This window comes from Schistocerca piceifrons, chromosome 5 (assembly GCF_021461385.2).
Source record: "Schistocerca piceifrons isolate TAMUIC-IGC-003096 chromosome 5, iqSchPice1.1, whole genome shotgun sequence".
Taxonomy (NCBI): Eukaryota; Metazoa; Arthropoda; class Insecta; order Orthoptera; family Acrididae; genus Schistocerca; species Schistocerca piceifrons.
In genome coordinates this window covers 116,310,607-116,337,863 of record NC_060142.1, presented here as the reverse complement: position 1 = coordinate 116,337,863, position 27,257 = coordinate 116,310,607, and the positions used below count along the sequence as shown (strand labels likewise).

The window sequence follows — 27,257 nt, the reverse complement described above, 5'->3', positions numbered from 1 at the left end:
CAGCGCCACCATCCACCACGGCGGCTGCAGCAACAGCAGTGGTGTGATGAAGGGGGTAACGGCCAACGCATGTAGGACGCTGACAGGAACAGATCAGCAATCATAAGGAAACGCCTGAAGATGGCGACAAGTCTGTTCGCCGAAATAACACAGACGACTTACCACGTAACCCAAGCGAATCCCTGAGTATTCTCCAAGTTAGAAATTTGCCGGGAAAACATCAGATGGCATTACTTTTACTGAAATGTTCGGTAGGTTGAGGTGGGATATTATGGGCACCTTGACGCCTCCCCTCTCCCGCTGAACCTGCGTCTATGTGAATTTCGTCTTGTGTTGTTTTGGAGAGTGAGTCAGTCCCACAGGCGATGTATTTTTCGCTACGGCTGTTCTCCTACCTTATGTCGACATCTCGTATTGTATCCACTTGTAGCATCATAGTGTATGGCCGAGCGGTTCTAGGCACTACAGTCTGGAACCGCGCGACCGCTACGGTCGCACGTTCGAATCCTGCCTCGGGCATGGATGTGTGTGATGTCCTTAGGTTAGTTAGCTATAAGTTCTAAGTTAGCTATAAGTTCTAAGTTCTAGGGGACTGATGACCTCAGAAGTTAAGTCACATAGTGCTCAGAGCCATTTGAACCATTTTTTTCCATAAGACATGTAAAAAAAAATGGTTCAAATGGCTCTGAGCACTATGGGACTTTAAACATCTATGGTCATCAGTCCCCTAGAACTCAGAACTACTTAAACCTAACTAACCTAAGGACAGCACACAACACCCAGCCATCACAAGGCAGAGAAAATCCCTGACCCCGCCGGGAATCGAACCCGGGAACCCGGGTAAGACACGTAAAACCGAAGCCACAAGATAAAACTATGTAGTACATGATCGCTGCTCGTCTAACCACGGTGGTGAGCCGAAATTTTCCTGTTCCTCCAATCCGTTAATCTCAGTAGATTCGAAGTAACGGAAATATTTCATCACTCACCTGTCCTTCCCTGCAGGTTGTTGTCGACTCGCTGGTTTCGCACTCCTGATATTCATTATTCTCAGTGCAGCAAGTCACGCAACACGTATCTGTCTGTGACGAGTCAGCAGCCTTGACTGTCCTCCAATTCCTTCTTTCTACACGCTATGGATTCCGTCATACGGCAGATCCCCTGCTTTTCTTCAGTTCACAGCATTAAAAGCGGTTTTCAACATGGTGACGGCACAGAATCTGCCGACGGTGGCCGTAAGCTATACCGCCGTGTCTACCTGTAGTGGCCTATGTCAGGCAGTGGTGTGGCGATTGAATTTAGAATTACTTTGATACGACAACGAGTTCAGTTCTTGCAGTTTCAACAGTTACTATTAAAACCAATACAGGCAACTTGGTTAATCACCAGTATGTAAAAAGAAAAATGTCTTCACGAAAGAGAATCTTCTCATATTCATGAGCACAGTTACAGCCACAACGGGATAAGTGAGGGGTAAGTATGTATCTGTAATGGCTACAATACGTTCAGTAACCACTACTTTGTAAAGGGCATGTGTCTCGACCATACCAAGTTCTTTCGTTACAAAATTTAGTCGTTACGTTTGAGCTCGGTTTACACTCGAGCGAATGGAATCGAAAGCAACCGACGACCATTCACATACAAATTGCCATTGTTCACTACCATTCGTTTGTGTAGTGTGAACAAGCATTTACACTAGAGGGAACAGAAGAGATGAGGGAATAACGGGCGTAGGCTATGAACGCTACATTTTCTCTGTTTTGGCACCAAACGATCGGAATACAGGACACAATATACAATCACGATCCAAAACAATGCTATTCAGAGATAATTGTTTTTCGTGACGAGTGCTCCGTTTTTTACGAAGTAGGCAGTAAGCAAAATGACGTAGGACACGAACGTTAGTACGTACGCATGAAATACATGGAGGTAGTGCACTTAACACTGAATTGCAGCAACAGCTTTCCTTACCAGTATTCCAAAACTCTGACGATATGTCGGTTGACGTTTTTCTCTGGCTTCTCATTACTGTTGAAGGGAAACTTTAACAGCAGAGCACTAGTTACCGACAGCCAATAGAAATTAATATAAACTTAAAAATGCTAGCATTTGCATTGTAGTTACTAGCAACTCGAGACGTTTACGTCGGTGATGTTTCGCATTTGAATAACTGCTCTATGTGTAATGACATACCCAGTACTTCATTGATCTTATTAGAGTATGTACACTCAAGATAATATTAATGAAATATGATGAATGAAATGAGAATGTGAATTGTAAAGTCCGCTATAGACAAGTGGTGTGCAAAACCTAAGGACGAAAGTAACTTTCGCATGATGTTCCACTGTCAGGTAACATAGCTCGAGGAAACCTGAACCATACACTGCTATAGTACAGAAAGTAAGTTTTTTCTTTTTTTTTTTAATTTGAGCACTATGGGACTTAACTTCGGATGTCATCAGTCCCCTAGATCTTAGAACTACTTAAACCTAACTAACCGAAGGACATCACACACATCCATGCCCGAGGCAGGATTCGAATCTGCGACCGTAGCGGTCGCGCGGTTCCAGACTGTAGCGCCTAGAAAGTAAGGCAAATAAATACAGTGTGAGATGAAAATAAATGGCACTCTTATTCAAAGCCAATGGAAATGAAAATGAGCGTTTGGCGTCATTGGCCGGGAGGCCCCTTACGGGGCAGGTCCGGCCGCCTTGGTGCAGGTCTTACTACATTCGACACCACACGCCACACTGGGCGACTTGCGCGCCGGATGGGGATGAAATGATGATGAAGACAACACAACACCCAGTCCCTGAGGGGAGAAAATCCCCGACCCAGCCGGGAATCGAGCCCGGGCCCGTATTCAAAGACAATAATTACACTGAAGTCACAGCGATTCATGATGGTCGCCTGGACACTACAGAAGGCGGGGCGTGGTTCTTAATAGGGCGTGTGACAACCATGGACGGCAATGCATGCTCTGCAACGTGCTCCCACGCTGGAAAATTGGTTGGTGAAGAGTTCCTGTGCTAGGGCGTCCCATTCCCTCACCAGCACGGTTGTTGGACGGTCGTTGGCGTATGTGGGCGTCCTGAAATACGTCCCTCTAACGCATGCCACACGCATAACCCCTAACCCATTGGATTTAAGTCGGGGAACGGGTAGGCAAGTCCATTTGCCGAATATCCTCTCGTTCCAAAAGCTCCTCCGTCGACGCAGTTTGATGCGGTGGGGTATTGTCATCCACAGAAATGAAGTCAGGGCCGAATACGCCCCACAATGACGCGAGTGGCGAAGGAATACTATGTCACAAAAAATGGCTCTGAGCACTATGGGGACTTAACTGCTGAGGTCATCAGTCCCCTAGAACTTACAACTACTTAAACCTAACTAACCTAAGGACATCACACACATCCAAGCCCGAGGCTGGATTCGAACCTACGACCGTAGCGGTGTCGCGGCTCCAGACTGTAGTGCCTAGAACCGCTCGGCCACTCCGGCCGGCACTGTGTCACAATGACGTTGATCGGTGACTGTACGTACCGTTTCAAAGATCTGAAGGTCAGTACGGCCATCCAACTGCATGCCTCCTCACACCATAAGTAATCACGTTCGACAGTGTTCCTGGATGCATGACGTGTTCCCTCGGCGTATGAGGGTTCGTCCAGCATTGTTGAACATGATCGTTGTTGAAACTTCCTGACAGATTGAAACTGTGTGCCGGACCGAGATTCGAACTCGGGATCTTTGCCTTTCGCGGGCAAGGAAAGGCAAAGGTCCCGAGGTGACTTCAGTGTCTCGGTCCGGCACACAGTTTTGATCTGCCAGGAAGTTTCATATCAGCGCACACTACGCTGCAGAGTGAAAATTTCATTCTGGAAACATCCCCCAGGCTGTGGCTAAACCATGTCTCCGCATTATCCTTTCTTCCAAGAGTGCTAGTTCTGCAAGGTTCGCAGGAGAGCTTCTGTAAAGTTTGGAAGGTAGGAGACGAGGTACTGGCAGAAGTAAAGCTGTGAGGACGGGGCGTGAGTCGTGCTTGGGTAGCTCAGTTGGTAGAGCACTTGCCCGCGAAAGGCAAAGGTCCCGAGTTCGAGTCTTGGTCCGGCACACAGTTTTAATCTGCCAGGAAGTTTCATATCATCGCACACTCAGCTGCAGAATGAAAATCTCATTCATGATCGTTGTTGTGGCCTGGGGATTGTGGTATGCGAAAACATAATTTTGCAGGCGGGTAATGAACCCTCAAAACTTTGAAGATCGTATGATTACAGGTTCTCTTCAACGCGATGTAGTACGGTTTCTTCCAGTTCGGGTATCCAGCGTCTCCTTGGGCGGTGTAGCTACCGTTTTTCGAGGCCGTTGCGTAATCGTGGCGAAAAGGGTATGAAATGGGATCGGACGTTGCGGAGAACGATTTTGATAAAGGCGACGATCGGCTCTTCCATTCCCGTGAGCTTCGGCTTTCACAAGGATCATGACGGTTTGTTCTGCAAACGTGTACTCTATCATGTTGCTCTAACACTCTCAGACACGTGAATGAAGCTCGATTCAGGTCAGAGAGGTAGGATAGACGTCAAATGACATCAGCTGGTCCGACATAAGCACTCCCCACCATGACTAGTCTGTTGGATGCGTAGCAAAAACGTTTTCAATCTGCTGGAGCACGAAAACGGTACGTTTCTGGACGTCGGTTCCTGTTCAAAATGTTATCTTCTCACTCCCCTCTAAAAGTCCTAGAAGTTTGTAACGGGAATTTTCGAACACCCTGTATTCTGGAGTAGTTCATTATGCCGGGTGATTTTTTCCACTGCATATAAACTCTAGGGGCTGATCGATGAATGGATACGTAATAAAAAAGATCTATTGAACTGATATCCGGAATTGCATGGTTTCCGAGCTAGAGACCATTTATTCAATCATACATTGTAAACAGAGAGCCGGCCGGAGTGGCCGAGCGGTTCTAGGCGCTACAGTCTGGAACTGCGCGACCGCTACAGTCGCAGGTTCGAATCCTGCCTCGGGCGTGGATGTGTGTGGTGTCCTTAGATTAGTTAGGTTTAAGTAGTTCTAAGTTCTAGGGGACTGATGACCGCAGAAGTTAAGTCCCATAGTGCTCAGAGCTATTTTTTTGTAAACAGAGATTGCGGTCTAATACGCTTTGTACCAAGCAGCCACAGTTAAAGTATGCATGGTTTCCTCCTAGAGGATGGTACTGTTCCTCATATGTCATGCCCTAGAGCCCTCTCCTGCCATAGTAATTGGTAGTGTTGTGTCCGATCCACTTCTCTTGGTGACGCACCTTATAGTGGATGTGATACAGCGTTGTACACAATGGTTCCGTATTCGAATGGAGAGCTTGCCGACATGATGTTTGCTTACGAAAAGGCAAATGGCAACGGGCGGCGGGCAGCAAGGTTGTATAAGGAGACCTGGCCCCGCCGACAAGAAGCACAGCATTCATTGTTGCAACAGTGTTTCAGCGTTTGTCTGAAACGGTCGTTTCAGGTAGCAGGAAATCATGAAGATTTAACCCGAAATGTTCGGACATCAGACTTGGAGAGAAATGTGATTAACAGCCGTGTCAGTACCAGACAGTTGTTCCGCCAGTACATGGTAAGCCAGACGACCGTGTGGAGCAGTCTCCATGACAGTTGTTAGTACCCATCTCACTTACAGCGTCTGTACGGCTTACTAGCGGCAGACTTTCCACATCGCGAGCAGTTTTGTCACTGGTTTCTTCACCAGGCAACCACGATTCCGGGATTTGTGTTATCCATCCTATTTACAGATGAGGCCACCTTTACGGCGAGAGCTTTCTTCAACTTTCATAACAGTCATCTGCGGAATAGTATGCAGAACCGCCATGCTATGGTGACAGGAAATTATCAGCATCGGTGCAGGCGGAATGTGTGGACTGGGAAAATTGGCGACCGTATTTTGGGACCAGTCTTGCTTCCACGTCGCCAAAGCGAAACTATCGGTGTTTCTTCGGGTGACTTTGCCTCCCCTGCTGCAAGAAGTGCCGTTGATGATTAGAAGGGTTACGTGGCTGCTACATGACGGTGCTGTAAGCCCACTTCGCCGTTAACGTCAAGACGCATCTCAGTCGTGTCTTCCCTGGTCGATGGAACAGACGAGGGTTCCAGTTGCATGGCCTGCTCGTTCACTGGATCTCAACCCACGATATTTCTGGTTATGGGGCCATCTGAAAAGTATCGTGTATGCAGAGCCCATTCCAGATGTGGAGACACTGCAGCAGCGTATTCATGCCTTGACACAGTTCGGATGCAGCCTAGTCGATGTGAACATGTTAGGGAGAACATGCTACGTAGCGTACATGCATGCGTTGAGCACATGGAAACCATTTTCAACGCATACTGTAACTGTAGGTGCATGGTGCAGCGTGTATTAACCGTGTGTGATTGAATAAATGATTTCTAGCATGGAAACTATGCATTTCCGGACGTAACTTCATTAGACTTTTTTGTTCCGTATCCTCTCATAGAACAATCCTTAGAGTTTGTACACGGAGGTTAAAATCACTTCCGTATATAAAAGCGGTCATCGCGTCTGATTGCCGTACATAGTGTCCGGGTTGGATTCCCGGCCATGTCGGAGATTTTCTTCGCTCGGGGACCATGTGTTGTCCTGATCGTCATTTCATCACCATCCGAGTCGCTCTGTGTGGCGTCCATTGGAAATACTAGTATCTCGGCGATCGAACTTCCCCAGGCGGGGACTCCCGGTCATCAGTACCATACGATCATTCTATTTGGTTGTCCAAGACGGTCTGCCCACAAGATTACGGCCCTTGGAATACGGCCAAATGCAGTGCACACCCGCATAAGATACAAATAAATGAATATGTGAATATGAATGGTTTTAGGGTGTTGATTTTTGTTCGTTTTCCTTTAGTGTACTACACTGAAGCTGTTGCTGTATTGCCCTTTCATCCGCATACTGGTTTTATGCAACTCTCCACTCTATCCTGTGCGAGTCGTCTCACTGTAATCAAATGGTTCAAATGGCTCTGAGTACTATGGGACTTAACATCCGGACGCATCTGAATATTGTCTTCCCCGGGCCGATGGATCGGGCGAGAGGGTCCAGTTGCACGGCCTGCTCGTTCACCGGATCTCAACCCGTGTGATTTCTGGTTATGGAGCCATCTCAAAAGTATCGTGTACGCAGAGCCCATTCCAAATGTCGAGACACTGGAGCAGGGTATTCATGCTGCCTTTGACATTGTTCGGATGCAGCCTGGCCGATATGAACGTGTGAAGCAGAACATGCTACGGCACATGCGTTGAGGCACGTGCAAACCATTTTGAACCCATACTGGAACTGAGGCTGCATGGCACAGTGCGTATTAGACCGCAGTCTCTGTAACACCGTATGACTGAATGAATGGTCTCTAGCATGGAAAGTTCATTAGACCTTTTTGTTCCCTATCCTCTCATCGATCAACCCCTAGAGGTTGTACATTGTGGAGAAAGTCACCCTGTCTGTATGCTCCAAGTTTCATGGAGGTACTTTACTTGGCAGTGGCACATGACGTTAAAGTTACTTTCGTCCGTAAATATTGCACGGCAGTGTACTTCTGCCCGCCAAGGTGTCTTCTCGGGGTGAGGTGAGGCGCGGCGACACTTTGGCGAGCAGATAGAGAGGCGTCGGCGGCGGCAGGCACTGCACAGCACAGCACAGCACAGCCAGCGCGGGCCCCGCGCCGCCAGATAAGCGCCGCCAGCCAGATAAGCGAGCGCCGCCGTGCAGGTCTGTCTCCTCACGCCTCGCCGACTCGTTGCAGGTGCGAAGAGGACACCGCAGCCGGCGGTCGCGCGCCCACCATACACGCAGACGCGGACGTCGACGCCGCCAGCAGCCGCTTCCAGATCGTCGCCACCAGGTGAGTGCCCAGACTCTCTCCACTGTGTGTGCCCTTCTGCTTCACGCCGACGTCACCGACCACCTGCTGTCACCGATAAGGGCGAGGAGCGTCTCTCCCAGATCACGTGTTCTCCCTGTAACGTACTATCGATATATCGATAATTTCCCAAGGACTATCGTTATATACCGGTGATGGTGTGTCCGCGATATATCGATACCGAAATGACAATATCTATCTATCGCTTGGGCCTCGTCCCGCAGGGTCAGCCATCGTTAATCGGATTTGGCATGTTAATGTTTAAAGGATGGCCGGATGCCCTACCTGCCGCGACCCCGTACCCCCTGGGACGGAACTAGTGTACCCCCAACTGTCTGCTTCGAGTGTCATCCATAGAATAGTGCGAAAGTGTTCAGATGTCTGCTAGCCGTGTAACTGAGGCGGAACATGGGGACCAGCCCGGTATTCACCTAGCGGGATGTGGAAAACCGCCTAAAAACCACATCCAGGCTGGCTGGTACATCGGCCCTCGTCGTTAATTCGCCGGGCGGATTCGATCCAGGGCCGGCGCGCCAGCCCGAGTCCAGCAAGCAGCGCGTTAGCGCCCTGGGCTACCCTGGCGGGTACCGAAATGACAATATCTAGAGCCGATATTTATATTTTATTATTTTTTCACTAGTTTCCGTAAATATTTGAACAACATTTTGAAAATCCTGCTACAGTTGTTAGGTTCCTTCTTTTATTCAGAACATGACCGGTTTCGGTCTCTCACACGCCCATCATCAGGTTTTATAACTTTGTGCTGTAACCCCGCTCGCTCGTATTAACCGCGTCCTGTACTCGTCCACCGCTCCGCTCGGCGTCACACTGTCTAGTTATAACACCTGACGATGGCCGTACAGGAGACCGAAACAGTTCGTGTTCTAAATAAAATAAACTTACAACAATAGCGGGATTTTCAACCACTGGTATAGTAGTCAGTTGTGAGTGTTCCTCCGACAGGATTCTTTGTAAATATTTGAAGTCGTTCTTTTCAAACTGTAGTGGAATATAATTTTACTTTCACTGCCTGAAGGAGTCTCACTACTTTTTGATCTCTCGTTACGTCCACTGTTTCTCTTCGGCTGTGTGAAGCAAGTATACGTGGCACAAATGAAGTGCGACTGCACTAGAGGATGGCGCTGTGAATGGATTAACAAAATTTCCCGATGTGAAGAAATAGCACACCAACTACTTAAAAACAAGAATCTAAATGACAAGATTCTTCCCGACTAATGTCTTAAAGTTCAGCTTACTCTTCATTACTACTATGTTGTGATCTGAGTCTATATCTGCTCCTGGGTACGCCTTACAATCCAGTATCTGATTTCGGAATCTCTGTCTGACCATTAAATCTTCCCGTATCACCCGGCCTTTTCCAAGCATACCTCCTCCTCTTGTGATTACTGAACAGAGTATTTGCTATTACTAGCTGAAGTTTATTACAGAACTCAATTAATCTTTCTCCTCTCTCATTCATTGTCCTAAGCCCATATTCTCGTGTAATCTTTTCTTCTACTCCTTCCCTACAACTCCATTCCAGTCCCCCATGATCATTAGATTTTCATCTCCATGTACGTACTGTATTAATCTTTCAATAGCCTCATACACTTTCTCTAGCTCTTCATCTTCAGCTTGGCCGCCCCCGGTAGCTGAGTGGTCAGCGCCACAGTCAATCCTGAGGGCCTGTATTCGATTCCCGGCTGGGTCGGAGATTTTCTCCGCTCAGGGACTGGGTGGTGTGCTGTCCTAATCATCATCATTTCATTCCCATCGACGCGCAGGTCGCCGAAGTGGCGTTAAATCGAAAGACTTGCACCCGGCGAACGGTTACTCGACGGGAGGCCCTAGTCACTCGACATTTACATTTTTTCCTTCAGTTTGCGACGTTGGCATGTATACCTGAACTATCGTTGTCGGTGTTTGTTTGCTGTCGATTCTGATAAGAATAACCCTATCCCTGAACTGTTTACAGTAACACACTCTCTGACCTACTTATCTATTCATAATGAATCGTACTCCCGTTATACCATTTTCTGCTGCTGTTGATATTACTCTATACTCACCTGGCCAAAAATCCTTGTTTTCTTTCCACTTCACTTCACTGACCCCTACTATATCTAGATTGAGCCTTTGCATTTCCCTTTTCAGATTTTCTAGTTTCCCTACCACGTTCAAGTTTCTGACATTGCACGCCCCAAATCATACAATGTTATTATTTCGTTGATCATCCAATTTTTTTCTCATGGTAACCTCCTCCTTGGCAGTCCCCTCCCCTCCGGGAGGGGACTGCGAATGGGAGACTATTGCGGCATCTTTTGCAAAAGGAGAGACCATCATGACACTTCTTCAGTTTACATACAGCTCTAAAACGGTCAGTATATTTACAATGTGCAACCGATATTTATATAGTTCGGTAAGTCGATCTTTTTCATCGATATATCGATACTTTTTAGATATTTGAGGCGTCAACGATGTAGTTTTCTTAACTATCGATATATCGGATTCTCGAGATTTTTATATATCAGCACTTAGCGAAGCACAAGCTCTGACATTTCCCTGTCGCATATCTTCACGTGTAGTTGGAACGTCTTTGTAAACAATGTCTTTTACGAATCCCCACAAGAAAAAATCCAGAGGCGTCAAGTCTGACGAACGAGCCGGCCACGACACATCTCCTCCGCGTCCAGTCCAACGATTTGGGAATTGTCTCTGCCACTCATTTCTAGTCATCAGCGAACAATGTGACGGTCACCCATCATGTTGATACCACATTCTGTTCCTTATTTCTAAAGGTATTTCTTCCAATAACAGACCTAATGTTTCTTGCAGGAATGTGGTGTACTTTATAACGATATGTTTACGTAATGTGTATACATAAACATACAGTTATAAATGTCCCCGTTCGTAGTCGCTAATTATAACAATATGTTACTTTTGTGCTGTAACATATAGCTATAATCAGCGGTGGAAACATATTTGCGAACGCCAACCGTGTGCGGCTGTTTCTTGTTGGATCGTCTGATCAGTCGGAAGTTGCATTGCAGAGGAGAGTAAATGCCTATTCAAAATATAATTATTTTGGATAGCTCAACATGAATTTCCTAAGGGACCGTAGTTTATCATGCTTTCACCAGTAGAATATGGCGCGGAGAAAATATTTCGCCGCATGCAACTTCCGTCCGAACTCGACGAAAGAATTCGTGACTGTGAACTCTCTATTTGGCAGAAACATATAGAAAATTAAATAATTTCATGAAGAAGTGAGACAGATTCTACAGTAAATGAATAGTCCATACACTAGTTCCATTTAACTTTGAATTTATGGCAATTAATAGACGAACTTACACTGCAATGAAGGATTTAAGATGGATGCCGTTTTGACTGGCACTTCTCGTAATGAAAACAATTCCTTTGACGTTTTCACATACACGTCGCACAATAAATCTACTGCTAGGCACTTTTAGTATTACACATTTACTTTACACTAGAACAATATTATTTTTAACAATAATAATACGGCGGCAAGACATGCGCGTCCGACACAAGTTACAGGAGACAAGAGAAGAATGAGTAACTGTTCATCGAGAATATCTCGTACACCAAAAAAAAAAAAAAAAAAAAAAAAAAAAAAAAAAAAAAAAAAAAAAAAAAAATGTGTAAAAGTGTTCTTCTTCTGTCCGTTTTTCGCGCCGCGGTTTTCAAAGTGAATAACTCACTGCATCTCTGACGGCGCTTCGACAATAAACAAGTTATGTCACTGGTCGTTCACCTTTTACATTCTCGCAACATTATTTGCTAACTGTAGCTGTTGCCGAGCGACTGCTCGATTAGTGATGATTTAAAATGATAAGGCAATCACATAATGTTACAACTTCCTACTATTAAGATTTCCTTCGATGAAATAGGGGCCTATAATTGTGTCCTCCAGAATCCCACCACGGTTTTTGGTGTGCAACTTGCCTCAGCCAATATGGATTTTCAGTTGCCCAATAATGCATTAAATTAACATTTTCATGGTTCGTGAAGGTAGCCTCTTCAGTAAATAAAATCAAATTAATAAATGTGTCATCCCTCTGAATCTGAAGTTGAGCCCATCGGCAGAATTCAGTGCGACGCATACAATCCGTACCAGTTAATTCTTGGTGGAGACTGATATGATAAGGATAATATTTATGGCAATGCAGAAGACGAACAACACAACTCTGGCTCATGCCAGATTCCTTTGCGATTTGACGCGAACTAATACAAGGATCTCGAACCAGAGTGGCAAGAGTACCAATTTCCGTTTTCTCGTTAGTAACTTTCTTTTGCCGGATATGTTCCCGATGCGTTAAAGATCCAGTCGTTCTCAATTTATCATACACATATTTAAATGTAAGACGTGTAGGGTGAGTACGTTGAGGATATCTTCCAGCTTATAAGTCTCTAGTTCTCACTGACTTTCGTTGGCATTCTCCGTAAATGAGAAGCATATCGACTTGTTCTTCGAAGGAATACATCATTCACATTCGCTTGATTCGACAACACTACTCTTATCGTTCCTATTAGTGTTGTACTGCGAAATCGTCGAATAGTGTTTACATGTCAATGGCACTTTAGATGGATACGCCGTATTCGGCGAATATTTACTATTTGCACGATATACAAGAGAGAATTATCAGAGGATGTGGTTCGATAATACCGAGGTGATTAGGAATACCACTCAATCCATGATAAGAAGATTGCAGCACTGCATTGATACCAATGGTCATCACTTCGAACACCTTCTGTAAATGGACGTTCGTGCCACCTTTTTGACCTTCGTTGACCTTCAAAGACCTTACTGTTACACATCATTGTATACCGAGCAAAGTGACACTGGTGCGGGTCAGCAACTGTTGTTTGCATTAAATGTTTTTGATTTATTGCTCTGATTGCAAGAATTATGTTTTAGAAGTCCGAATTTCAGAATGATCCTCTGTTGAATACATCTACATCGACATCTACATGGTTACTCTGCAGTTCACACTGGCAGAGGGTTCATCGAACCATTTTCATACTACTTCTGTACCATTATACTCTCGAATGGCGCGTGGGAAAAAGGAACACCTAGATCTTCCCGTTCGAGTTGTGGTTCCTCTTATTTTATGATGATCATTTCTTCCTACGTAGGTGGGTGTCAACAAAATATTTTCGCATTCGGAAGAGAAAGTTGGTCATTGAAATTTCATAAATAGATCTCGCCGCAAAGAAAACCGCGTATGTTTCAGTGACTGCCACCCCAACACACGCATCATATCAGTGACGCGCTTTCATCCCTGTTGCGCGATAAGACGAAACGAGCTGTCCTTCTTTGAACTTTTTCGATGACCTCTGTCAATCCTAACTGGTAAGTACCCCACACCGCGCAGCAATATTCCAGCAGAGGACGGACAAGTGTAATGTAGGCTGTCTCTTTAGTGGGTTTGTCGCATCTTGTAAGTGTTCTGTCAACAAAGCGCAGTCTTTGTTTCGCCTTCCCCACAATATTATCTATGTGGTCTTCTCAATTTAAGTTGCTCGTAACTGTAATTGCTAGGTGTTTAGTCGAATTGACAGCCCTTAGATTTGTGCGATTTATCGTATACCCAAAAATTTATCGGATTTCTTTTAGTACCCATGTTGATGACCTCGCACGTTTCTTTGTTTAGTGCCAATTGCCACTTTTCGCACCATACATAAATTCTCTCTAGATCATTTTGTAATTGGAATTGATCGACTGATGATTTTACTAGACGGTACATCCCCACAGCTTCATCTGCAAACACTCTAAGGAAGATGCTCAGATTATCACCTAGATCATTTATGTAAGTCAAGAACAGCAGAGGGCCTAAGACACTACCTTGAGGAAGGCTACACATCACTTCTGTTCTACTCGATGATTTACCGTCTATCACTACTAACTGTGACCTGTCTGAGAGGAAATCACGAATCCAGTCACACAACTGAGACGATACTCCATACGCACGCAATTTGATTAATAGTCGCTTGTGAGGAACGGTATCAAAAGCCTTTTGGAAATCTAGGAATATGGAATCGATTTGAGATCCCATGTCGACAGCACTCTTTACTTCATGGGAATAAAGAGCTAGCTGTGTTGCACAAGAACGATATTTTCTGAATCCGCGTTGGTTATGTATCAATAAATCATGTTTTTCAAGGTGATTCATGATGTTCGAGTACAGTACACGCTCCAAAATCCTACTGCAAATTGAGGTCAGTGATATGGGTCTGTAATTCAATGGGTTACTCCTATTTCCTTTCTTGAATATTGGTGTGAACTGTGCATCTTTCCAGTTGTATATGATTGCTAAGAAAGGCGCTATTGTGTCTGCATACTCTGGAAGGAACCTGGTTGGTATACCATCTGGACCGGAAGACTTGGCTTTCTTAAGTGATTTGTCATTGTACATTTTATCACAATTTTCCTAAAATTGAAACTTGTGTCTTTTATGGCTGCATGGAGGTAGGAGGGGAGGGGGGGGGGGTGTATGTTTGAAATACGTAGCTTTTAGCTGTCTCTGCGATGTGTTTTTAATCTCGTTTGTGGATGCAAAATGACGGCCCTTTAATGTTTTCTTTATCTTTGGCAACAGGAAAGAAGTTGCATGCGGCCATGTGAGCAGGTTCATTACCGTGGTGCAATAGGCATGAATTGTTTTGCTACAAATCGGGGCGTCGGTTTTAGGATTGCACCACACAAAATTTATGTGGTGACTATGCGGAAACGTGTGGTTACCTTGCAAGTTGAGATTGCGCGTTAAAAACAGTTACGTACATTTTCGTTTTTGAATACTCATAAGTGACGGGACGCAGCTACGCTTTTTAATATAGAGGCCACTGCGTTGTAGCGTATCCACAATGTGTAAGTTTAATACGTTCGACGTTATCCAGCTGATATTTACTGTGATTTCAGCTAGCCTTTTAGCGTTTCTTCTCCTCTTGTGATGGTAGCACGTATAACATACAGAGACCGAAAGGTTATCTGTACGTATTGGGACTAAACTGCATTTATAAGAGTCGGGGGACATGAAAAGGGAGTTAAACAGTGTTATAGTCTGTACATTGTGTAAACAGAGCCACAAACCTAGGGCAGATCTGGGGAGAAGTATTTTCGGAAAATTTTAATTTGTGCAGAAGTATTTAAAGTTTCCCTGACAGGTCTTTCCTCCCTTCAGTTCCTGTCTGAAGCATATTGGGGCTGTCCTGGATGACATTTACGGTGATCTATTCTAGTGCGTGTGACTAGCTAGTTAGCCGTTGTATGTTTCTCATAGGAATTGAGACCAAGGCATCAGTGTGTCCTTTGTAGAGTATTTGCGTAGAAGGCAGGGCAACAAAAATGGTTCAAATGGCTCTGAGCACTATGGGACTTGACATCTGAGGTCATTAGTCCCCTAGAACTTAGAACTACTTAAACCTAACTAACCTAAGGACATCACACACATCCATGCCCGAGGCAGGATTCGAACCTGCGACCGTAGCGGTCGCGCGGTTCCAGACTGAAGCGCTTAGAACCGCTCGGCCACACCGGCCGGCCGGCAGGGCAACAACGGCATTGAAATTTATATACTGCAACACTGTTGTTTGTTCTGTAGGGGGAGGGCGAGGGGGCGGGGGTAACCTGGTGAAGCAAGTGAAGAGAAAGTTTGTTGTTTGCAGGGAGGAATATTCTTATATAAGGATCTTTAATTAATCTGGCAACTTTTTGCGACACTGTACCTAGGTAGAGTAGCTTGTCCACATCTGTCGGCGCTTTATTTATACCGCATAGAATAAATTATTCTAGAACTACGCCGTGTTGCACAATCGCATTGCCATCTCTACGAATCTTAAGCCAGAATTTCATCTGCTATGTCGTAGCAAATTTATTTGTGTATATATGTACATACATTGGAGCGAAATTACGAAGGAAGGACCAATTTATTGGCAAATCTTAAAAATACACCATAACAAATCAAGTCTTCTTCCATTGTTTTTACTCGTATTATGCGCCGGAACAGGGAATATGTTCAAATGGTTCAAATGGCTCTGAGCACTATGGGACTCAACTGCTGAGGTCATTAGTCCCCTAGAACTTAGAACTAGTTAAACCTAACTAACCTAAGGACATCACAAACATCCATGCCCGACGCAGGATTCGAACCTGCGACCGTAGCGGTCTTGCGGTTCCAGACGGCAGCGCCTTTAACCGTACGGCCACTTCGGCCGGCGGGAATATGTTGAAGGAACTTTGTGCGGTATTTCTTGATGGTAAATCTGTTTGCAGCAACCTTATTGAACGGGAACAGTTCTAGCGAAAGAAAGTGGGGTTTCGAGTCAACCCTAGCGACTCATTCTGGAACTGCATATCGAATAAAAGCTATTACGCGGCAATGTGTGACGTCCGCAGCGTTGTTGGCTTCTACTTTGTCGGCCTAATCCCTCGCCGAGGTAGAAGGAAACCAGCAATATCTTCAGAGTGCGGGAGGCAGTCGCAAGGTAGTGTACTAACAGGCCGCAGCCTGTGCTCGCGCTAATGGGAAGAGTACTCTCCCGGCTCGTGGACTTGCAGGGTTGCGCAACAGCGGCTGTGTTTTCGGTACGTTACGTCACGGAAAAGTGGGAAGATGCATCGGCGTGCCTGAGCGTGCTACGTGTACACCGCTTGCCCAAGCCTTTGGCGCGTGAGGCTGCGAACGTTGGAGTTGGATACACAGCAAATACTAGATAAAAGATTCGCGGACGGCGGTGGCTTCTTTTCCTCCTGCCACACAAAGTGATTGGCCCTGTGCCTTGTTGATAGAGCGAATGCAAGCAGCATGGGAAACTGCATTTGATTTAAATCGAAGAAAGCGACGATTGAATACGCAGGTGCGACAATAAAGTAATGACACTGATGTAAAAAAAATTTTGCTTACCGTTTTAGTCAAGTTTAGTGTTGTCTCCTCCAAAGTAGTTCCCTTCTGCTTGCACACTCTTTTTCCAGCGCTTCTGCCATTGATGGTAACATTTCTGGAACTCATCTTCTGGAAATTCTCCAAGACCCTCATCACAGCTTTTTGGACATCTTGTATTGTTTGAAAATGGTATCCCTTGACCGCCTTTTTGACTCTTGGAAATAGAAAAAAGTCGCACGGAGCGATATCAAGTGAATAAGGTGGCTGTGGTAGTACTGAAATTTGTTTTTAGGTTAAAAATTGCTGTACTGACAGAGCAGTATGGGATGGCGCATTATTGTGATGCAGAATCCAATTATCAGCAATGTTATTATTAGACGAACCGTTTCTCGATTGATGTTCAGTTCTTCTGCAATCATTTTCACAGGTAATCTTCGATCAGATCGTACTAGTTCACGCACCCTGGCCAAGCTCACATCCGTCCTTGCAGTTTCATCAACATTCGTTCTGCCTTCACTAAACATTTTACGCCAACGAAAAACTTGAGCTCTTGACATAACCTCCTCTCAAAAAGCCTTCTGAAGCTTACCGTAAGTTGTCGTCGCGTTTTCACCCAATTTAACATAAAAAGAAATGGCATACCGTTGCGCAATATTATGCGGTTCCATTTCGGTGACGAGAGACACGAACTTGTGTCAACTTATTACAGCACAACTCACGACTGAGCAGTTGCATCGATGTGCCTCTTGGACCAGAAGCGGCTTATACAGGGTGTTTCAAAAATGACCGGTATATTTGAAACGGCAATAAAAACTAAACGAGCAGCGATAGAAATACACCGTTTGTTGCAATATGCTTGGGACAACAGTACATTTTCAGGCGGACAAACTTTCGAAATTACAGTAGTTACAATTTTCAACAACAGATGGCGCTGCAAGTGATGTGAAAGATATAGAAGACAATGCAGTCTGTGGGTGCGCCATTCTGTACGTCGTCTTTCTGCTGTAAGCGTGTGCTGTTCACAACGTGCAAGTGTGCTGTAGACGACATGGTTTATTCCTTAGAACAGAGGATTTTTCTGGTGTTGGAATTCCACCGCCTAGAACACAGTGTTGTTGCAACAAGACGAAGTTTTCAACGGAGGTTTAATGTAACCAAAGGACCGAAAAGCGATACAATAAAGGATCTGTTTGAAAAATTTCAACGGACTGGGAACGTGACGGATGAACGTGCTGGAAAGGTAGGGCGACCGCTTACGGCAACCACAGAGGGCAACGCGCAGCTAGTGCAGCAGGTGATCCGACAGCGGCCTCGGGTTTCCGTTCGCCGTGTTGCAGCTGCGGTCCAAATGACGCCAACGTCCACGTATCGTCTCATGCGCCAGAGTTTACACCTCTATCCATACAAAATTCAAACGCGGCAACCCCTCAGCGCCGCTACCATTGCTGCACGAGAGACATTCGCTAACGATATAGTGCACAGGATTGATGACGGCGATAAGCATGTGGGCAGCATTTGGTTTACTGACGAAGCTTGTTTTTACCTGTATGGCTTCGTCAATAAACAGAACTGGCGCATATGGGGAACCGAAAAGCCCCATGTTGCAGTCCCATCGTCCCTGCATCCTCAAAAAGTACTGGTCTGGGCCGCCATTTCTTCCAAAGGAATCATTGGCCCATTTTTCAGATCCGAAACGATTACTGCATCACGCTATCTGGACATTCTTCGTGAATTTGTGGCGGTACAAACTGCCTTAGACGACACTGCGAACACCTCGTGATTTATGCAAGATGGTGCCCGGCCACATCGCACGGCCGACGTCTTTAATTTCCTGAATGAATATTTCGATGATCGTGTGATTGCTTTGGGCTATCCGAAACATACAGGAGGCGGCGTGGATTGGCCTCCCTATTCGCCAGACATGAACCCCTGTGACTTCTTTCTGTGGGGACACTTGAAAGACCAGGTGTACCGCCAGAATCCAGAAACAATTGAACAGCTGAAGCAGTACATCTCATCTGCATGTGAAGCCATTCCGCCAGACACGTTGTCAAAGGTTTCGGGTAATTTCATTCAGAGACTACGCCATATTATTGCTATGCATGGTGGATATGTGGAAAATATCGTACTATAGAGTTTCCCAGACCGCAGCGCCATCTGTTGTTGAAAATTGTAACTACTGTAATTTCGAAAGTTTGTCTGCCTGAAAATGTACTTTTGTCCCAAGCATATTGCAACAAACGGTGTATTTCTATCGCTGCTCGTTTAGTTTTTATTGCCGTTTCAAATATACCGGTCATTTTTGAAACACCCTGTAGATCAAGGTCAAAGATACTGTGCCTATGCAAGCCTGAAGGGTTGCCACATCTTTCAAAGAAAATCAGTCTCATTACTTTATTGTCGCACCTCGTACACTAGTTTAAAGTTTAGTAATAACAATTATGTCATAGAGTATGCTTAGGTTCCTTTTTAAATTACAAATTAAAATAATATTTGTGTAATGCATAATGTGTCTGAGCACGACTCGAACTGTTCGATCAGTTAACGTCACAGTTTGGGAAATCTAGGGTTGTGTACGATCTGTTGAACGGCCCGTGATCTAGTGGCACATGATGGTACTATCTCCAACACGGGCATTGCCACTGTAATTTTACCACGATTTATTTCGTTTATTAGACATTTAATTTTTCATTAATTTCTTTCATTGTTTCATTTGAATGTAGAAATTTGAAGCAAATCGGCCAAGAACCTTGAAGTAAATCGGTCAAGTAGTTTTCGAGATGTTTGGTAACAACGTTTCTCCTTTATACATTTTATATACATATTATATGCTGTGTATATTAAAAAAAATATATAACCTATGTCCGCCCAAATGTTGATTAGGCGATCGTGTAGAAATCTGAAGTAAATCGGCCAAGAAATTTTAGAGATTTGTGGTAACAACTTATTCCATTTATATATTACATATATTTTTCAAGTCGAGTGACGAAATCTTATGTATACAGTGATCTTCCTCTTGTCTCAAAGGTAATGTACGCATAATTTCATCAAGATCAGATGAAAACTGTAGATTTGTATGAATTGCAAACAAACAAACGGACACTCTTCTTTATGTATATGTGTTGATCGTGACGTTGCCTGTTCAAACCTTGATCACCCTGTGTCGCAGAAGGGCTTGAAGATGGTGGGCGGTGTCACCGAAACCTGTTGTAATTACGTAAAACTAAAGCATACAACTGATTGTGTTGCTGCTGGCTGCTACACATAAACAAAGCTGCTGCAGTTGCATTATACCTTAGAGGACGGTTGAACGGAAAAATGTTACAACTTGGTCGACAGCTGTCTGCAGGATTGAAATTCTTTTCTACCGCTACGAAATTCAAGACGCTGTGCATAAAGGAACAAAATCAGTGCATAAGACTAGGTCCTCTTTTTACATAATTTCTCTATCGTAGATAGCCTTCACATTCCGTTGCGTAACAAAAGACATGAGACAAAACATTATAGCGACTTCCCACCGCGAGTTTGAATGCCGCGTCGTGGGTACGGGACGGGGTAGGGAAGGAATGTAAGCAGAGCGGAGAACTAGGAAACACTCTAGCGTCGACAAGGGCCGAAAATTAAGTAATCCATTGGCCTGAACGACTTTGACAAAGGGCAGATTTCATTGCTTGGCGCCCCGAAAATAGGCGTAACTCTTTTTTTTATTTCTTTATTTTTTATTTATTTTATTTTTTTTATCGCCAGACATGGTTTCGTGAGCTGTTGAGACTGGAGAAAACCATTTTCAGATAACTTTATTCGTTAACAAGATATCGCGGGACACTTCCTAATGTATGAAGATCCAGAGTGTCTGACAGATGGCTGGCTGACTCGTGACGTCACTACAAGGTCACGCGGCCGCTGTGAAATTTTAGCGGGAAATTCAAAGGTGAAATTAACAAACGAGCGTATTTTCATAAAAATATTGTTTTGGTGGTAGTAGTAATGCTACTACCAAGTGCAAGCAAGTCAAAAAATTTGTAAACATGCGTACTACGAAATTATAACGGTTGCAGTGCAACATCCAGAACTGCCGTTGTGACTACACCTTGATTGTAAGCGAATGACAATGTGAAAGAGAGCAGCGCTATTACTGCAACAAGACTTTTTTTACATTTGACCGCATAATTTATAATTACGGAGTACTATAAAAATTAAACTATTTGCCGTAAAAAGAAAAAGAAATTTAAAAGCGGAAGAGCCATATGAAAATTTTTTTCATTTTCTTAACCTCATCATTGCGTTGAGTGATACATAGTAAAGCAAAATTTTAAGAACTAAATGATAAACCTAAATTGCTGCCTAAATTTCAAAATTTGCTCTAAAATTGTACTTTTGCGGATTAGTTTTCAAAGAAATGCCGTCGTCGCAGGTTCGGTCTGTGGGTCTATATATAGATCCCATATGCGGATATGTATATTTGAACATAAATCAGTTTACTACGCAATTAATTTAAACCATTATCTCGATCTCCCACAAAGCTTACAATTGTACAGCTGTTACTTTTACTTAAGAGAGGTGATAGTTCTAATATCTAAAACTTTGTTTTGGAAAAACCGGTGTGTCTCCGTAAATTGAGACATAATCATTACAGCTTTTTAACGTTTGCAGTCCAGAAATGGGTCGATCGATGGCTGCCATATCGCATCATCCCGACATTCACTCTAATGGTAGGGAACAGTTGCGATTTTTTCCTATTTTGACTTGGCTACGAGTTACTTCCGACAGTTCTCCCTGCTGAGAAACTGAAGTAAAAAACATTTTGAAACTCACGAGTGAGTATATGTATGCATGCTGAAGTGATGTTCGTAGTGACAAGTCCTCCGCGGACCTGGTGATGTAGTTCGTAGAGACACAAGAAGACGTCGGGGACAGCTTTTAGTTACCGCAGACTAATCCCCATGGAAGCAAGTGGAGCTCATTCGTCCTATGTATCCTGATGCGACTGAATCTGTGAAGCAACTTGTGAGAAGCCTGCAACTCCAAGAAGGATACGGATGACTGAATTGGGCGTGCTGCCACAGGTTAGATACTTGGTGGTTCAAAGAATAGAACTTGACATGACCTCCGACTGTGATAATTTCCAGTCGTCTATAGACACCCCCCCCCCCCCCCCCCGCGTCGGCCGGAGTGGCCGAGCGGTTCTAGGCGCTACAGTCTGGAACCGCGCTACCGTTACGGTCGCAGGTTCGAATCCTGCCTCGGGCATAGATGTGTGTGATGTCTCTAGGTTAGTTAGGTTTAAGTAGTTCTAAGTTCTAGAGGACTGATGACCTCAGAAGTTAAGTCCCATAGTGCTCAGAGCTATTTGAACCATTTTTTTTAATCTAAAGCCCCCACGTGGTTTCATCGAGGCCTTTATCGAAGCCTCTAAGAACAGTAGCACGGAATCAAGCAGTGTCGGATAATTGTGTCAGCCTTCATACAACATAGTACCGTTAGCTGATTGGATCAGAATTAATACAACAAATAAATATCGGGTCAGCTTTAATAATACAACAACCGGTAAAATGTCCTTAGTTAGCACATGCTGGGCCGGCCGATAGGGTCAGCTTCAATACAACAGCCAGCAAAATATCGCAAGCAGGGAGATGCCATGTTCTTGCCCTATGGCGGTTCACGTACGAGTGATCAAAAAGTAAAGGGAATTTTTTAATTTCGCGGGTTTTATACATTCAATTTCAATTTTTTGTCTTATTGGTACACATGTTCCTGATGTATGTTTCGACTTTCAGCTGTTTTGAATATTTCGTTTGTTGTTGACAGTCAAACAGGTTGTAAGTGTTTGAGAGAGATCGGAGAATTTTTACTTTTGAAAATAGATGGATCAAAGAATGTGCACTAAATTTTGCTTAAAAAATGGAATTAAGTGCAGTACCGGATCTGAAATGTTGACTGATATGAGTAAGACGAGAGTTTACGAGCGGTGTAGACCTTTCAAAGACGGTCGAGAAAACGTTAAAGACGACGAGCTACCTTGACGTCCTAGCCCATCAGCTACTGACAACAGTGTGAAAGAAGTAAAGAAAGTGGTTCTGGAAAATGCCGCATCACCATCAAAGAGGTTGTTGATGATGTCGGCATATCCTTTGATTCATACTGAGCAATTTTTTCAGATATTTTCGGGATGAAACTTGTAGCTGCAAAGTTTATTCCAAAATTGTTGAATTTCGATAAAAAAAAGTCACGTAGACATGGCACAGAAATTGCTGAATGAATTCTACAACGACCCAGAACTTCTAAAGAAGGTCTAGCAGGTAACGAAACACGGGTATTCGGGTATGACGTCGAAACCAACGCCCAATCGTGACAATGGACATTGTGTGAAGAGCGAAAATCGAAAAAAATTCGAATAGTTCGATCACGTGTGAATGTTCTTCTCACGATTTTCTTCGATTACAATATTACAGTCCATCGTGAGTTCCTGCCTTATGGCCGCACTGTCAATAAGGATTACTAATTAAAAGTTATGAATAAAAAAGATAAAAAAAAGTTCAAATGTGTGTGAAATCTTATGGGACTTAACTGCTAAATTCATCAGTCCCTAAGCTTACACACTACTTAACCTAAATTATCCTAAGGACAAACACACCCATGCCCGAGGGAGGACTCGAACCTCCGCCGGGACCAGGTTATGAATCGTTTGCGTGAAGCAATCCGGGGTAAACGACCAGAAAGGTGGAAAAACCACCAGTGGAAATTGCATCACGATAATGCTCCCGCTCAAATCTCAATGCTTATACGTGATTTTTTGGCAAAAAAACAAAACCGTTATGTTGCCTCACCCACCATAGTCGCCAATCATGGCCTCCTGCCGTTTCCCTCTATCTTCGAGACTGAAGAGAAACCATGAAAAGTCGTCGTTTTGCCACAGTTGGTGAGATAAAAACTGAATCGCTAAAGGAGCTGAACACCGCAACGAAAATTTAGTTGTAGGAGAGCTTCCAAGGTCGGAAAAAGCGCTGGTCAAGTGTACAATATCTGAGAGGGATTACTTGGAAGGGGACATAGTTGATGTCGATGAATAAATAAAGAGTCTTTAACAAAGCAAACATTCCCTTTACTCTTTTATCGCACCTTGTATGTACTCGGCAAGCCACTTTACACAGATCGGAGCCGGGAGTACGTTGTAGAGTTATTATCCGTTTTCTGTCCTAAGGAAGAGTAAATGGTTCAAGTGGCTCTAAGCACTATGGGACTTCACTTCTGACGTATCAGTCCCCTGGAACCTAACTAAGGACATCACAGACATCCATGCCCGAGGCAGGATTCGAACCTGCGACCGTAGCGGTCGCGCGGTTCCAGACTGTAGCGCGTAGAACCGCTCGGCCACAACGACCGGCAAGGAAGAGTAAAAAGACCTCTACTGTCCCCACTGTACATGACTGGTTTATCAGACGGGGTTAGGAGCCGTAAAAGGAGATTTGTTGACGATGCTTTGGTCCACAGAAAAGTACCGTCGTTGGGAATGAGAAATACACTTGAACAAAATTTCCGCTGGTGTAATGAATCCAAACTTACAGTAAAAGAGGATTTATCATTTTTTTTGGGTCGTAAATCATCTGAGTGGTTTGATGCAGCCCGCCACGACTTCGTGTCGTGTATCAGTCTCTTCATCTCAAGGTAGAACTTACACCTAAAGTCCTAATTTATTCGTTGGATATACGAGGTCTGTTCAAAAAATTCCGGAACTTCGCTCACAAAATATTTATACGCTTATCTTTTACTTGTTGTGCTTGGTCTTCTTCTAAATATTCTCCGCCACAATTGATACACCCTTCCAAAGTCGTTTTCACTTCCGGAAGCAGTCTTGACACGCCTCTTGTACGATCACGCGAAGCGCCGTCTGGAAATTTTCTTTTATCTCGTCTGTCGTTGCAAATTGTCGTCCTTTGTAATGTCCTTTGTAATCGTCCTTTGTAATCGTTCACTTGCCTTCTTCTAGCGTCAAATCTTGACACTCCACTCGTATACGTGTTGTAGTGATAGACAAGCCTCACAATACCGAAAGTTCATTCACGGATGCATTTCAGTAGGTTTCGTGCCTTCACTGCTCAGAAAACGTACGACGTGACGCTGTTCTCCGTTGGTGCATGCTACAAGCGAGGTGGCCATTGTACACTGATCTTGTGGCACCGTTTCACTTGTCTGCAGTCCGCTGCCACCTGTGGGATGTTGTTTAAAGCATTGGTAACTGTGCTGATAACCTGAAAAGCAATGATGCGGGAACTCGAATGTTTATTACATTTTTAAGGCTTTCATCTGAGGCGGCAGGTCGACTATCGCTTCGTGTTCAGGGCCTGATCGCGGGGTTTTCTTCTCCTGTTTCCTCTCCCCTCGTATTATGATCCTATTACCGTTTACTTCAGGGCTTAACAACTGGCCGGTTTTGAGCGCGATTACTTGCGTCTGCTCAGGCACATGCTCGCGAGCAGCTGCAAGGTCGCGGAGTAGGGAGGGAGGGGAAATGCGCGCGCACGTTTGAATGTGATCTCGCGTTCTTAGCAGATTTAACTAGCCATCTGAATGCTTTGAACATTTTACTACAAGGTAAAGATCTGGTAATTACTCATTTCATAGATCGAATACGAGTTTTTAAAATGAAATTGACACTTTGGGTGAGTCATCTGGAAGCAGGAAACCTAGCTCATTTTCCTAAATTATCATCCATGCAAGATGTTCACAAAGACTGTGAACGTTATTCACATAGTTTAGTTGATCAGCGCTTTCAAGATCTGACAGCACTAGACAGTGATTTTGATCTGTTCTCTCCATATTCAGCGAATATTTAAGAGATTCGTCCTGAGCTGCAGCAAGAAATTATCGACCTGCAATGTGACAGAGAATACAGAGACAAATTTCAGAACAAGAAAAACATTTTGGAATTCTACAGACACTTCCCTCAGGATAGATTTCCTCGTTTGCACAAACTGGCGGCTACAATAATATCAATGTTCGGTTCCACGTACGTTTGTGTCAAGACGCGCCTGGGAAACGCATTGTCTGATCGAAATTTAAACTGCACGCTGCGCCTAAAATGCACAAGAACAATTACTCCGAACATAGACGCAATTGTATAGGGCAAAAAGTACAAGATAACCGAGAATCCCACACTTCAGTGACACCTTTTAATGTGTAACAGTTCACAAATTAATACGAATGTAGAGGCATACACTAAGCTAATAAAATTATGTGGCACGTGTACATTCTCCTTTATTTTTTTTTGTTTCATTTGTCGCAGTAATAATTCGTGAGTGTTATCCCTGCAGGTGGCCGCGGATTTACATTGACTGGCGGCAACTGTTGTGTGCCCCACGTGACTTTCCCCACTCTCCGCTCTGGTCTGGTAGTGGGGGTAGCGTGCTCGCGCTGCTCCGTGCTCGCGCCTTGCTGCTCACAGCTTGCTCCGCGTGGACGTATGTTGTGAAGCCTTGGTGTACTTGAAAGCCACTCCTTCTCTAAAGAGGTGCATTTTTCCACTTTCAATTTCTTTTATTTAATATTTTTTTGTTTTCCTCTTACGAGGGGGAGTTGGAAAATAAGTTTCCCCTGTCGACTGTGGGCAGAGTTGGGTGATATGGGCGAAAGTCGACAAGGCAGGTGAAGGCGCACGTGCAAGACACCGATACAGCATTGGGTAGAGGTCAACCGCGATCAAGCAGATGGCGCTGTCGCAGTGCCTGCGCAAAGCGGAGGCCAGCCGCCCAGTTTTTTCTCGGAGCTATGGAGAGAAGGTGCGTTTTGTAGTCGTGGTCAAAGGCGGAAGTGAGAGCTGTTATCCGCTACGAATGGTCACGTGGAGTATCAGGCAGAGAAATTCATAACCGCCTTGTTTAGGTGTATGGGTCAGATGTGGTGTCGAGGCAAATGGTGCGGAGATGGTGCCAGCAATTCAGTGATGGACGTCAGCAAGTGCAGGACGTACCGAGATCTGGGCGGACGCGCACGGCCACTACAGATGCAAATGTCAGCAAGGTGGATGACATGATTAAAGCGAACCGGCGTATCACCATAGATGGAGTAGCGGCAGAACTTGGACATGAGCGAGCTCACAAGATCATCCACGACATTCTTCGATACAGGAAGGTGTCAGCACGATGGGTGCCCCGCCAACTGACCCCGACACACACGGAACAGCTCGTGGCGTTCAGCCTGGAACAGCTCGTGCGTTACATTAATCTGGCAATGACCTTCTGTTTCGTATTGTGACGGGGGATGAAACGTGGATCCACCATTACACTCCCGAATCGAAGTCCGCATCCATGGAGTGGAAACATCCGTCATCATCTGTCCGAAAGAATTTCAAAAGGACTCCGTCTGCAGGTAAAGTGCTACTCACCGGTTTTTGGGACGCCAAAGGAGTTTTGCAGTTTTGCTGCTGGACTTAC

At 44.6% G+C, this 27,257-nt stretch overlaps 1 long non-coding RNA gene across 1 annotated transcript in view; it reads left to right on the top strand.

Annotated features, from left to right (window-relative positions):
* The window catches only part of LOC124799320, a 159,388-nt gene that overhangs the window by 81,647 nt on the left and 50,484 nt on the right, over positions 1-27,257 (top strand). The window contains exon 2 of the long non-coding RNA XR_007017015.1: positions 7,811-7,909. This is a non-coding gene — a long non-coding RNA (uncharacterized LOC124799320). The remainder of the gene's footprint in view (positions 1-7,810; positions 7,910-27,257) is intronic.